Raw genomic sequence first — 15,214 nt, forward strand, 5'->3', positions numbered from 1 at the left:
AAAAGGAGGGATCCAGATGTGTCTGGTCAGTGCCGCTGGCCAGTTCCGCACCTACAGCTAACTAAACCCCACTGTCCTGTCGCTCACGTCCGCACGCACCCTCTTTTACTCAGCATTTGTGTGCCCTCAGCTGCTTCCTTCATATCCGACTCTCTGCCACTCTATAGACTGTAGCCCGCCAGGCTCTCCTGTTCTTGGGATTCTCCAGGCAAGAATGCTGGAGTGGGTTGCCAAGCCCTCCGCCAGGGGATCTTCTCGATCCAGGGATCAAGCCCACGTCTCCTACATTGCAGGAGGATTCTTTATCCACTGAGCCACCTGGGAAACAGCTCAGCATTCACATTTAGACAAAAACCTAAAGGAAGCTAAACAATTAAGCAAAAATAAAAACAAATATAAACAAAATAGTTGTGTCTATTCTACTGTCATAATTATGTACCACAATTTATTTTATATTACTTAAATAAAACATGTTAGACAGGAAATAGTTTATTTATACTAAATTCCATGGTGCTAAATTGTATAGCAGAAATGAATACCCTCTTTTTATTTTAGAATATTTGTCTTTAAATCAAGCAAATGTGTAACACCTAGGAATCATCCAGAGAACAAGCTAATTTAGCTATAAATCGGTTCAACTTTGACTGAAAGTATTAATCAAACTCTCCAAATACTATAAAATTAAGATGCAATTAGATGCCTTTCTGGTTTAGCCTGTGAATTCTGCTGAATATATTTATTTCAATGTTTTGTGAAGGATGATAATGACATATCTTTAAGCTTCTGTGAAATTAACTGAAGATAATATATAAAAGAATGATGCTGTTTTTCTTTATAAATCCTGTCTTTATTAATCAAGCTTTATTTCTTTGATCACTATCATTTGTCACTTTCCTAAGGCTTTCAAATAACTTAATAAGCTAAAATTAATATTCTACATTTACTGTGTAAATATTCTATCACTTACATATTTGAATTAGATTCTCCTCTACATTTATAAATAGTGTTAATTGTAATAGGTAAATTTTTATTATGAAAAATACATATTCTCTCAACTATAGGCATATTTACTGAATGTCTTTTATTTACTACAAAACCATGGTTTAATTATGGGTTTAGTAATGCATAACAATAGTGGTATTTGAATTCTGAATACAAAATCTTTTAAATATATATTCTTTATGCAGAAATTTATTATAAAAGGAATACTACTATTTTCCTTCCTAAAATTAGCAATTTATATTGAACACTATGTTTTCTGAATTTTACAATAAGCAAGAGGATCAGTTTATTGTACTTCCTTTTATCACATAATCACCATTACATTGAGAAAATATGTATGTGTACTTTAATAATTTTATTGCATAAGTTACTTAAGTTCTTCCTCACAAATTCCTCCAGGGGTAGGTATTTATAACCATCTCCATTTTACAGATGAAGACATTTAGATACAGAGAACTTAAGTAAAGTAATTGAGCTTAAATCCTGAAGAGAATGGGCACTGGTAGATTAAATTCAGATCTAACCTAACTGATGATAAACCTATCAGTGTGGCAAACTGGTGTGAATAGATGAGAAGTATCTTTTCTCAATGATCTTATAACCTTGTTGAAGAGCTAAAGAATACACAAGAAATGGCAAGCTTAGCATTGTTGTTCAGTCAATAAGCTGTGTCCAACTCTGTGACCCATGGACTGCAGCCTGCCAGGCTCCTCTGTCCATGGGATTTCCCAGGCTAGAATACTGGAGTGGGTTTGCCATTTCCTTCTCCAGGGGGTCTCCAGTGGACTCAGGAAATGTAGGTGGATTTTTTACCAATGAGTCACTTGGGAAGCCCAAAACATAGATATATTATATAGCAGTCAACTCAGCTTCTGACATCACTGTTGGCTCTACTAGTTGAAGAGACCATGGAAAACCTGAAAATCAGCCCATTCTTCATAAACTGTCAATGATTTGGACAGAAGATAAAGTAATAAAAGTATTTTCAATTGGAAGAAATGATCTAAAATATGCAACAAAAGTCCAAATAAGCATTCATTTATCAGAGTGTGAAGTCACAAACCTGACTAGAAGGATCTTTTTTCATCAAATACTGGAAGGCCAATGACTGAAATTCCATAGATTTTCCAAGTTGATTGGTTCCATTAAAAAAAAAAAATGTTGGCAGAATTTAAACATCTGCTTACAAAGTGTTGAGGAAGAATTAGACTCAGAATTTAGGGTTAATTAATTCTCTGAGAATGGCAAGTAATGGGACTGTGAAAAATGAAGAGTTATTCCTGCGTAGGATTATATCAAAGGGAATTTCAATCCAACATTTTCCAATACAAGTGGCTTCACAATGTAAGTGGATATAATATACCAGATGGCTTCTAAAAAGTATGTTTTTTTTTCAGTCACCTCATCTAATATTCTAAAGGATCTTCTATCATAATATAGTCACCTGAGTTCTGAGTATTTACATGTGATGAACAGTTTCTCAGATACCACCATTGACTGAATAAAGTCTTTTAATATCAAGCAGATACCAGTAATAGAACATTTATGAGGCCAAAATAGCACCGAAGGCTCGATAAGCTAAGAATCTGTGAATGCATGATATTATTAGTTATGCTCTTTACTGGTCAAGTGATGTAGATTAAATGAATATAACTGCAGGTGTTCAAGGTCAGTGTCATTAACCCCTCCCCTAATAAGCCTCCCCTTGGAGAAGGAAATGGAAATGCGACTAATGATACATTAACAGTAAAAGTTTTTAGTTTTGTAGTTCCTTTGTAATTCTTCACTAGAAAGGACCCAACCATTCCTGCTGGTGATTGCCCTGTAATTATTTCTTTTATAGAATATAAGGAAATTGTATTTTAAACTAGAGTCTTGGCTCTTTATAGCTGGAGACTGAAAGCACTGTTGTATTAGGAAGAATAAAATGCAAGAAAGTGGTAGTGATATACTTGTTTTACACAGAGCTGTTAAAGTTCGTATGAAGCTAGCAAACTCAAACTTTGTGAGAAAGTTGAAATCGGACAACTGCCCCGGTGCACAATCCTTTGTGTGTTCCCAAACCCACTCAGTATTTGTAGGAAAATTCACAACACGGGAGGAGGCACCTCATTCTATTTCTGTGACATCACAGTCTCCTTTTGTTCCACATGATGACTTACCCCACTTCTTTTATATCCTTTCTGCAAGTTTGGCTGTGGATGGTAGGGTTTCTTACAGCTTTCTTCTACACTCTCATCGTCCAAATGTTCTCTGTCTAGGCAATTTCATCCATAATCCGATCACCACATATATGCCAACAATCTTCAAGTTCAAAAAGCTCTGAGCCACATTTGTGCAAAAAATTGCCTCCTTGATGTTGCTATTGGATGTCTCTATAGGAAATCAAGCACAAAAAGGGTAAAAGGTAAATCTCATAAGCTTCCTCAGAAGACAGTCCCTTCTCTGATGATCCCAGTTTAGAAAACAGATTCAGCATCAATCCTATCCTAAAGGACAGAAAACTGGTGATGGTGATGATGCATCACCACCACCATCATCCTCTTCATCATTTCAGGATCCCACACATCTCTCTCCTCCCAATACAACCACAAGTTCCTTTATCCTTTCTCTATCTGCTATTTTCAGCTCCTGAGTGAAAAGAACTTTTAAAAATGCTCCTCATATAGCAAAAACTTTGAATAGAATAAAACAAATCATGGACATTGAACATTTCCAAAAAATATTTTTAATAATTGCAAAAACGAAAATCGTTGATGATCACATACTGATATGGTATTACCTGATGTAAAAGCATTGCTGCAAGTAAAATGAAAGATAGGCAATAGATTTTATTGCAATCTTCTAACAAGCACGTTAGAGCCTAGAAATGTCTCAATTGTTCTAACAGAAGTTGCATAGAAAAGTCTGAATTAAGACTTGAAAGAAAACTGAAAATTGACATTATGTCAAAAAGCATCTTATAGTGAATTGAGCATAAAGTTATTTATCCAATTTAGGAAATAATCACTGGTGCATTACAAAGAATGGTATTTATATCTTCATTTTTCATATTACATTTTCTTTTTTACAAAATATATGAAGCTAGTACTAATCTCCCACTCCTTTTTTTCTGAAGGATGTCAAGCCTCCCTTAAGCTCAAATAAGCCTAAATTCAGAGAGGATTACCACGGAATTTTGCATTTTATCCCATTTAAAAATGTCAAATCCATTTCCTCAACAGCATTGTATTAGCACTGCCATCCAGGTTCCCTTTGTTGTCAGGAGTGTTTAGCTGTGTTTTAGTCTTTAATACATAGTTTGAAAACTATAATATTTTGAAAGAAAATAAATTGATGCAAATTACACTGGAAGGGAAACTTAAATAGATCTCTTACATATTTTCTCTCTTTCCCATTACTGTTCACTCCATCTATGTTACATTTTGCATTTTGAAGGCTTATTTTTCCCCCATGATTATTCTAAATTACTGTGCATTCTTAATTTTTCCCTTTCTTGTTATACCATGTTTTGGAAATAAATTATTGTTCATTTATATTAACATACATTTAATAAGATCCATATTTTGGAGGGCTATTTTATTAATATAGTATTAAATTCAGAACAAGATGAGAATATATGTGTCATATAGAGTAATATTTCCCTAAGATGTCATAAACTTATACTTCCCTGAAATATTTTTCTTCCAAATTTTTTCCATGCTGATTTTTTATTAATAAAAATAAAGATCATGGATAAAATCAAGTGGTTCAGTTAGACATACACCAAACTTACATCTGTGTGGTATTTATAATTATGTGAATACAACTGTTTTTACTTTAATGAAAATAGAAATAACTTATTGATGATTCTGTTACATTGGGTTGCTTTGCACAGCTTTCAAATTATAACATGATTTTAAAATCAAGGTGTGCTTTTGCTTGAATCTACACAATTATAATGATGTTACTCCTTTGCATTTTCACATTAAGTAGAATTAATTATATAGTTAACTCATGTGTATGAAGATTGTTCTAAATCTTTTATAAAGTAATTTTAAACATGTTATAGATGTCCCTAATTTAAACCTTAGTTCTAGAAGATATGCCACTAGAACCTTCTGCTTTATGAAGCTGTATTTGTTCAAGTTATTTATGAATTCCCCATAGAAATTCCTTATTCTAATGAACTGTGTAAGCTACTTTTACTCTATCAAGTCAAAACCCCTATATAATGACTCATTTATGATAATGTACCAATTTGTAGATGGTCTCCCACTGTATTTCCAAACAATATTTCTTTTGAAGTATTTAATTCTCATATGGTACTTATAGCTTTAACTATGCATTTAATTTCTAGATAATTGACATCAATATTTAATTCCTAGATAATTGACATCAACCTTTATCCTAATGTATGTTGTATAATTGCTATCATCAGATCATTTCCCAAAGGTACACTTTTTAGTGTTTCAAAGTTATATTATTCTGCAAAGCAGTTTTTATGATGGGATATTCAACTCTAGGCTTTATCCCAGGCTAGTAAGTAATGACAACTCATTAATATACTTTATAAAAAGCATCTTTACATTTTTAAGATATATAATTATATTGCTGCCAATATTCATTTCCTAAATTCTTACTTATGTCTGGTAATGTTTATTTTGCTGCCTTTGTATCTTTGTACTTCATATTATAACTTTACATATTGTATTATTATCTTGATATCTTTCTACTTATCTAATCATAGCTGTAGCTACTAAATTATTTCAATTTAACCAAGTATTTTAAATTGTAATTGTTATAAGCAAATGATTTGCTTTTCATTATTGCTTGATAATTACATTTTAAAAACCTATAGTTTAATTTTTTCACCTATTTTTTTTGCAGTAAATTGCTCAAGCATGATGTAATTTTATACAGCCAAAAAGTCATTAATAATTATTACATTTGCTGTTAATGTACAATTAACTATTCTGTAACTATTTGAAACCCTTTTCTCATAAAATTGTGAGTTCATATATTCAAAAGTGACAGATTCTAATTTCCTTCAAAAATATTTCAAAATATACATTGTTTGTTTCTACTAAGAAACATTACTCCTTTGCATTACTGTAAGTATTCTGAGGAATAAGCTTGTTTTCTTTTTTTTTTTTGACTCAGGACAATATTGCGTATATCAAAGCAGTTAGTATTGCAGTGTTCAATACCAACTGAATGCTTCAGAGGGAATGATTATATGTAAACTGTAATTTGATTCATCCATTACTTTTCCAAGTAACATGAAACTAAAATATATTCATTCCATGCAACAATAAGCTACATCTTAGTACCACAAAAGAAAGCATAACTATGTTAAAAATTACAACAATACATAATTATTGAATGGAAACAATAAAATGGTACAATTTACAAATGAAGCCTAAGCCTTTCTCAAAGGACTTCAAATCAACAAAAGGAGCAGTTATGATTTATATTTTAAGTTTACATTTTGGAGGGTAATGAGCTTCCCAAGTGCCACGAGGGGTAGGGTCTGCCAACGCAGGAGACATAAAATAATGGCAACCCACTCCAGTGTCCTTGCCTGGAGAATACCATGGACCCAGGGGCTTGGTGAGCTACAGTCTATATAGGGTTGCAAATAGTCAGACAAGACTGAAGCAACATAGCATGCAATAAGTTATACTATTCATAATTTCCCTTTATATACATTAATAGGTGATATGCAAAGTTAAAACCTACCTGAAAAGCATGTCCTTTCACCTATCCAATTGCCCATGGAGAAGAAATCTTAGTAATAGTATGTTTTATTTATTAATTAAGTGTATGTATTTAAATACACACATACGTATATGTGTGCATGTGTTAAAATACATATAGGCTTTTTTTTTTTTTAAAGAACAGATGTAATGCTTCTTTCTCAGTTATATTGGTTCTGCTGGTGATTTTTTTTCCCCTAGTATCCTGTGGAAGCCTACATATTTGCTCAGAGTTGAAGATATAGAAAACAGAGAATCGTAAAGGTTGATTTTTTTGAAATGCTGCCATATGTGACTCCTTTTTGCAGACATAACTAAGGTCCCTAACTAGTTGACTTTAACTGAAAGAAAGATGGCCATGGGTAGGAACAACCTAATCAGGTGAACTAGGTCATTCCTACCCACGGCTTTCCTAGTGGCTCAAACAGTAAAGAATCTGCCTGCAAAGCGGGAGACCTGGGTTCGATCCCTGGGTTGGGAAGATCCCCAGGAGGAGAGCATGGTAACCCACTCCAATATTCTTGGCTGGAGAATTCACACGGACAGAGGGGCCTGGCAGGCTGCAATCCGTGGGGTCCCAAAGATTTGGACCAGACTGACTGACTAAGCACATAACCGTTAGCTTTGTTTTAACCAAAAGAAAGATGACCATGAGTAGGAGTGACCTAATCAGGTGAATCTCTTAAAGAGACTCAAAGCCACAGACACATGCAAAGCAAAGGAGCTTCTCCTCCCAGCTTCTAGCAAACAGATGCATGTATTGTTTACTGTCCATGGAGGGCACCAAATGGCCAGGACCTAAGAACGGTCCCTAGATGCTGAGAGTAGTCCCAGGTCAACAGTGTGCAGAAAAGTAGAAGCTCCATTTCTCCACGTGCAAGGAGCTGAATTCTGGCAATAACCAGTTGGCTGCAAGAGAACTCAGATGAGAGAGCAGCCTTGGCTGACATCTTGATTTCAGCGTAATGAGACTCTCAGCAAAAGACCAAATTATCTCCCTAATCCCAGAGAAATGGTGAGATGATAAACTTTGTTTCAAGGAACAAAATCTGTAGTGAAGCAATAGAAAACTAATCTAGACTATAAAGAAAAGGATTTAGAGACATATTAGATTTGTAAACATATTTTTAAGAAAAATAAAGAAAACTTGAAGCATAAGGTATCTTGTGGGAAGTTTCCTACCATTTGTAGGAATATCCCAAGCTAGAAGTACTAAATCTTAGTCACTGTCCATTAACTTCACAAATCATAAAGGTTTTTAAGTGAAAGATTAAATCTGAATATCTATTACGCATCATTTAGGCCGAAAAATTGTTCTTATATGCACTGACCAACCTCTATTATTTGTTATTTATATATTTAATCTATTTGCATGACTAACACAGAACAAATGAACTAAATCTGGAGTATTGTCCATGATATAGTTGATTTGAATTTTTAAATATATAGTTATAAATATAATTAAGTCTTTTTTCTACAATCACAACCTCATCTTGGTCAAAGTATGAGATAGAAAATCAGTTGAAACTTTAAGCATCCACCAACCCTGAGATCTTCAAATTTATAAGTAGTGCTGAAATATATCTGACCATTACATAAATCTTCATTTAAAAAAACAACTTTTTTAAAGATACTGTGGTACCGCCCCACTCCCAGTGATATGAATTAAGCTCATTAAGAGTTAAGATTTATAGTTTCATCTTTCATGAGCCAGGTGAATACTAATCCTGTAAAACAGGAAATAACCTGTAATGTTTAGTTTTCTGGGTCAACTTACTAGAGGATTACTCAGTCAAACATAACTCAGTCATACATTTCATGGTATTGCTTTAAAGATATTCTAGATGATTAAGGTCCATAATGCATCGACATTAAGTAAAGGAGGTTATCCTAGATAATCTGGGTAGATATGATTCAAATATTTTAAAAGTAAGAGCAAAATTGAGACTTCCCTGAAAAAGAATGTGCCTACAAACTGCAGCTTCAGCTATTTCCTAAGCGTTCTAGGCTGCTCTTCCTGAAGACCTGTCCTGTCAATTTCAGAATTGCTTAGCTAGACCAAACAATTTTGCAACTCAATTCCTTGCAGTAAGTCTTATAATCTGTATATTGTACTAGTTCTGTTTTGCTGGCCAGCCCCTTCTCTGACTTGCAAACTTATAATGACAAAGAAAACTCTCATGGATATAAAATCATTTTGGTGGATGTTTTTATTTATTTCAATAATCATCAAGGACATAATATTTAAACAAGTAAACAAATATCCTAGCAGGCAAACATAACTACCATGGAGCAACTGAAAATTAAAATTAGCAGCCTCAACAACCCACGATGGATTTCATGAAAGAAAAATTACCATGATATCCATATATCTTCATATTAAGTGTTCAAAATGCATGTTGCTTAATAAATGTTCTACATGTATATAATTATCACTGAATTGATTTTCAGTGTGAATTACTCACATATTATGCAAAACAAAAAAAGCAAGAAAAGCTAAGGAGAAGAGGGGCTTCTCAGATAGTATGTGCTCTTTTATGAAGGCAAGCTTTAAATGGTATTGAGGTCACATCACCAAGGATTCAATCATTCCTGACAATTCTTTCAACAGCAAGGATTATGGACTGACATCTCATTACTGGAGAACTGAAACATGAATAATTTGTCCTACACTGATGACCAGGAGATACTGAAAGTCATACAGTTATGAGGTATGAGAATAAACTCTAAATATAAAAGAATAATAATGGAAAAGACATTAAATATTCCAAGATATTTAAGAAAGCCTTATAATTATATATTCTTTTTATTATAAAAGACTTGCAGTTATTGGGTACTAATCTTGTTTAAACAACACAATTAAAAAAAATTATATTCCCCTAATTCTCAAAACTCCTGAGAATTTAAATGGCAAAAAATAGAACAGAATAAAAATTAATATTTATTTTAAAATTAAAGAGAGATTGTACAATGCTTCCTGGGGTAGAAGATATACATCTTCTTCTTTGTTGTATAATATGGGTTGAAAATAAAAATGCAGAACAATTGCATATTAAATGAAAGGAGGAAATTTGAACACAACATCAGAAGAAGTATGTCAAAAGAAAGTGTGAACATTGTGCTTATTTTATAAATAATATTTTTAAAGGAAACACTGCCTTCTAAGTATATATAACACTATTCATATTTAAAGTATAACAATATACAAAATAAATTTTATGATGAATTTAGAGCAGTTACTAGAAGGGACCAATATTTTAATTCAATAAGTTTACTGATATAGACTCTATAGATGTATCTGCTCACATTCTATAAGGACAAAGATGGAGCAGGACTGGTGTTAAGGACTGAATGCTTGCATTCCTTCCCAGTTCATCTGCTCAAACTCTAACCCTCTATGTAACCCCCCGGGTATTCAAGATTGTGGAGTAGAAGGGCCTGTGCTCGTCCTCTCCTGTCAGAACACCAAAATCACAACTAGCTGTTCAAAAACCATTAATAGGAGGATGTTGGAGCTCAACCGAAAAAAGATAGCCCAAGTCTAAGGACAAAGGAGAAGCTGCAATGAGATGGTAGGAGGGGCGCAATCATGCATGATAAAGTCAAATCCCATACTCATCTGGTGTATGATCCACAAACTGGAGAACAATAATACCAAATGAACTTCTCACACTTTGTGAAGGTTCTAGGCTCCACATCAGACTTCCAAGTGCAATAGTATTGGGAAATAGGCTCTGGGAGGGTTTCAGTTCACTTCACTTCAGTCACTCAGTCGTGTCTGACTCTTTGCGACCCCATGAATCGCAGTACGCCAGGCCTCCCTGTCCATCACCAACTCCTGGAGTCTGCTCAAACTCATGTCCATCGAGTCGGTGATGCCATCCAACCATCTCATCCTCTGCCGTCCCCTTCTCCTCCTGCCCCCAATCTTTCCCAGCATCAGGGTCTTTTCAAATGAGCCAGCTCTTCACATGAGGTGGCCAAAGTATTGGAGTTTCAGCTTCAGCATCAGTCCTTCCAATGAACACCCAGGACTGATCTCCTTTAGGATGGACTGGTTGGATCTCCTTGCAGTCCAACAGACTCTCAAGAGTCTTCTCCAACACCACAGTTCAAAAGCATCAATTTTTTGGCGCTTAGCTTTCCTCACAGTCCAACTCGCACATCCATACATGACCACTGGAAAAACCACAGCCTTGACCAGACAGACCTTTGTTGGCAAAGTAATGTCTCTGCTTTTTAATATGCTGTCTAGGTTGGTCATAACTTTCCTTCCAAGGAGTAAGTGACTTTTAATTTCATGGCTGCAGTCACCATCTGCAGTGATTTTGGAGGGCCCCCCCCCAAAAAAAAATTAAGTCTGACACTGTTTCCACTGTTTCTCCATCTATTCACCATGACGTGATGGGACCAGATGCCATGATCTTAGTTTTCTGAATGTTAAGCTTTAAGCCAACTTTTTCACTCTCCTCTTTCACTTTCATCAAGAGGCTTTTTAGTTCCTCTTCACTTTCTGCCATAAGGGTGGTGTCATACGCATATCTGAGGTTATTGGTATTTCTCCCGGCAATAGTGATTCCAGCTTGTGCTTCCTCCAGCCCAGCATTTCTCATGACTTACTCTGCATATAAGTTAAATAAGCAGGGTGACAACATATAGCCTTGACGTACTCCTTTTCCTATTTGGAACCAGTCTGTTGTTCCATGTCCAGTTCTAACTGTTGCTTCCTGACCTGCATACAGGTTTCTCAACGGAGGGTTTAGATAAGGTTATATGGGTGGGGTTCTCATGATAATACTGGAAATGGCAATCACTCTAAGCCTCTGCTTGCAATGCAGGAGACCCAGGTTTAATCCCTGGGTCAGGAAGATCTCCTGTAGGAGGGAATGTCAACCCACTCCAGCATTCTTGCCTGGATAATTCCATGGAAAAAGGAACCTAGCTGTCTACAGTCCATGGGGTTGCAAAGAGTCCGACATGACTGAGCAACTAACACTTTCATTTTCCAGTATTCTTGCCTGGAAACATCCTGTGGACAGAGGAGCCTGGTGGGCTACAGTTCATGGGGATCTAGAGTCAGATCTGACCGAGCAACCGAGCACTGTTGCAAGCAGAGACTAGAGGACTCGCTCCCCCTCTTTCTGCCATGTGAGGACACAGCAGGAAATGGTCACTTGCTGACCAAGGCACCATCAGACACCAAATATGCCAGCATCTTAATCTCAGACCTCTCAACTTCCAGAGTTGTGAAAAATAAACATTTGCCGCTTAAACTCCAGTGCACATCATTCTGCTATAGCAGTCCAAACTAAGACAGCAGGCGTCATAGATGTTTAAGCATGTTTAAGCATTCAGTGTTGTGGAGAAAACTAGCCAGCGCCATAGGGCTGATTGGATATTTCATCCAAACTACAGCATTGCTATCAGTGAGGAAAAATCTCACTTGCCCAAGAATTAAGGATAAATATTCTCCATCTCAGTAAATGAATTAAAAACCTTTGAGTTACTGAAAATGTGTTTGATTATTAAAAAACAGCATTAGAAAATTATTGGCTATGCATATATATATTTAAACATATATATTTAATAATATCATAATTTTAAAAAGTAGCAAAGAATTTTCCTAATTTCACTTTCCCCAAATATTTTCAGACTTTGCTCACTGTATGTAACATCATATAATGTCTTATTCTGAATATTTATCTGAAATTAAATAGTGTCTTCAAATATCACAGAATGTCACATGGTCAGAGAGTTGATCATTTAAAAGTATATTTATTTGTTTTTAGCAGAAAGCAAAAGAAAGTCAATTTCTATACTACCAAAATTAAAATTTTTGTTATTGATTTATTTGTTCTTATATCTTCTCTTTTGCTGGTATATTAAGTCACAAATAAGAGATATTTATATTCATAAAGACATATGTAAGGGTATAGACTTTTGAATGCAGTTTGAAAAAATATATGTTTTGATATTGATACAAAGGAAACTGTCTTGATTTTCAATAATTCATTAGTATTTTAGAACATCACACACACATTCCCCATGTATACTCAATATTAAGATCACGTGATTACTATAAGAAAATCATAGTTAATGTGATTTAAAATGCAAGAAGCACAATTGATTAAATTTTACAGTAAGAAATCAACAGAACAAAAAAAAAACAGTGTTCTAATTTAAACAAAAGTATAAAAGCTTCTGAAAGGAAAGGAAATTTTCTATGAAGAATTAAAATCATCAAACTAAAGCAGCATGTAATGCAACCTCCCTCAGATCTTCCTTGAGTGGACTGATTACCTGAAGCCTCATTTGAACGAGAGCGGTGGAGACATCTTTGTACACAGAGCTGACCTGCCTCTCCTCTGCAGAACTCCTCCAAGCACATTGTCAGAGCTGGTGACCTTCAAAAGCAGCATGACCAAAAGGGACTGGAGGGATGAGGTCATCCACATTTTTCTGTGCCCTGAGTGCACTGCAGTAATTTTAAAGCTGATACCTATCTTTAATGAGCTCGGAATTTTAAACTTTAAAAATTCCTGATTATACTGTTTTTAATGGTGATAATTCCATATCACGTTGTTACCTAGCTTCTCTGAGAAAAGTCACTGTTAAGGGACAGTTAAGTTTTTGTCTTCGAATTAAATGAATCAGAAAATGAACAGACTTTTCTCACCTAAGATTTATCTCTGAAACACCATTTATTTGGACCCACGTCTTGGGGTAACTTCAAGCTAGCGCCTCAAAATTTTGAGAGACATTGCTTTAAGAGTTCTTTTTCTTTTTCTCCATTCCATCTTCCTCAAGATATGGTGTTATGAAATTTATATTCATGCTTAAGACTATATCCAATTTCAGATTCATATCTATAGCATAAATGAAACTACAAATATTAAATCATTTGACAAAAAATATGCATTGCACTTCTCCCATCTCGCTTTCAAATTATAAACATTCCTTCTCCCTTTAACTGAGTCTTCCACACATACTGTTAAATTTCCTACTTTCTCCTTTATAACTCACTTTCTCCTAAAGCTCTGTCTTGGAAAACACCAGTGAATTCCCATTCACCATATGTGATGGTTTCTCTTAATCCATATTCATTGAGATCTCTGCATAATTTGACAGTCTCTTGAAAGGTTCATTTTACAAATGAATTTTCCAAGGTAACTAGAGTGTTTTATGAGATGCTTAGTTAAAAAAAAAAAAATCTCTGGTGATCAAATTAGCATGGGTTAGGATGAACAAAATTAAATAGTTCTTTCCCCTGAGATTTCTTAGAATCTTTCATTTAGTAATGTGCCTTGCCAGCTTCCAGAAGGAAAACTATTGCATTTGCATTCTTTATATTAGTTTGATCATGTAACCTGTTCTTTAAACTCTTAGAAGTGATGTTTTGCATCAAATGCTTTAGTTCAGTTTAGTCGCTCAGTCCGTGGACTGCAGCATGCCAGGCTTCACTACCCTTCACCATCTCCTGGAGTTTGCCCAAACTCATGTCCATTGAATCATTGATGCCATTCAACCATCTTATCCTCTGTCATCCCCTTCTCCTCCTGCCTTCAATCTTTCCCAGCATCAGGGTCTTTTCCACTGAGTCAGTTCTTTGCCTTAGATGGCCAAAATATTGGAGCTTCAGCATCAGTTCTTCCAATGAATATTCATGAAGCTACAATACTCTGGGTACATGATGAGAAGACCTGATTCATTGGAAATATTTTTAAGTAATTTCAAATTTAAAAGTAGAGAATATGAGAGAGTAAATATTTACCACATTAATTTTCAGCCAAACTTCTTAGTCTTGCATTTACAAAAAAATGAAATACTGAACAGAAACCAATAATCATTTTCTCCCATCTAATTCCCTTCCTGAATTATATAAGTAAGGTTGTTGTCCTTTTTTATAATGGAAACTTTATAATTGCACTATTTTTATGTAAACATATAACAAAAAAATTAGCCTTTATAACTTTTTGTCTGACTTAACTTACTTCAGTTATATATGCCAGCCTATATGATCTACTTTATTTATTTTAATTGCTCTATAGCTTTGGATTTACTGAGGTTTTCTGATCCACTCTTTGAATGATAACTACTTGGAATGTTTGCCAATTTTTTCTATTAGAATCTCCCATCCACTTTTTTTTTTTTTTTTGACCATGCCACATAAAGATGAGGGAATCTTAGTTCCTTGACAGATGATTGAACCCACGCCCCCTGCAGTGGAAGCATGGAATCTTAAGCACTGGACCACTAGGGAAGTCCCCCACCACTTTTTATGCTTTCACTCTCACCCTGGACCTTTTAACATTGTGATATCTTTTGTCTCTTCCCAAATTTGAAGAAGGTATCTTATATTTAATCCCTGTGATACATTAGTATCCTATTGTTTAATACAGTAGACATATATTTAGATTATGCATCTCTGTGTTCTGTCCTGCATATGAGACATCCTATATGAGAGCACCTTCCTT

The 15,214-nt window shown here is 34.8% G+C and overlaps 1 long non-coding RNA gene across 1 annotated transcript in view; it reads right to left on the reverse strand.

Moving 5' to 3' along the window:
- Nucleotides 1-13,104, reverse strand: part of LOC122432450 — a 139,808-nt gene extending 126,704 nt beyond the window's left edge. The window contains exons 1-2 of the long non-coding RNA XR_006266827.1: nucleotides 13,041-13,104; nucleotides 3,165-3,377 (exon numbers count right to left, since the gene is read on the reverse strand). This is a non-coding gene — a long non-coding RNA (uncharacterized LOC122432450). The remainder of the gene's footprint in view (nucleotides 1-3,164; nucleotides 3,378-13,040) is intronic.
- Nucleotides 13,105-15,214: the final 2,110 nt, after the last annotated feature.

This window comes from Cervus canadensis, chromosome 31 (genome assembly GCF_019320065.1).
Source record: "Cervus canadensis isolate Bull #8, Minnesota chromosome 31, ASM1932006v1, whole genome shotgun sequence".
In the NCBI taxonomy this organism is placed as follows: domain Eukaryota; kingdom Metazoa; phylum Chordata; class Mammalia; order Artiodactyla; family Cervidae; genus Cervus; species Cervus canadensis.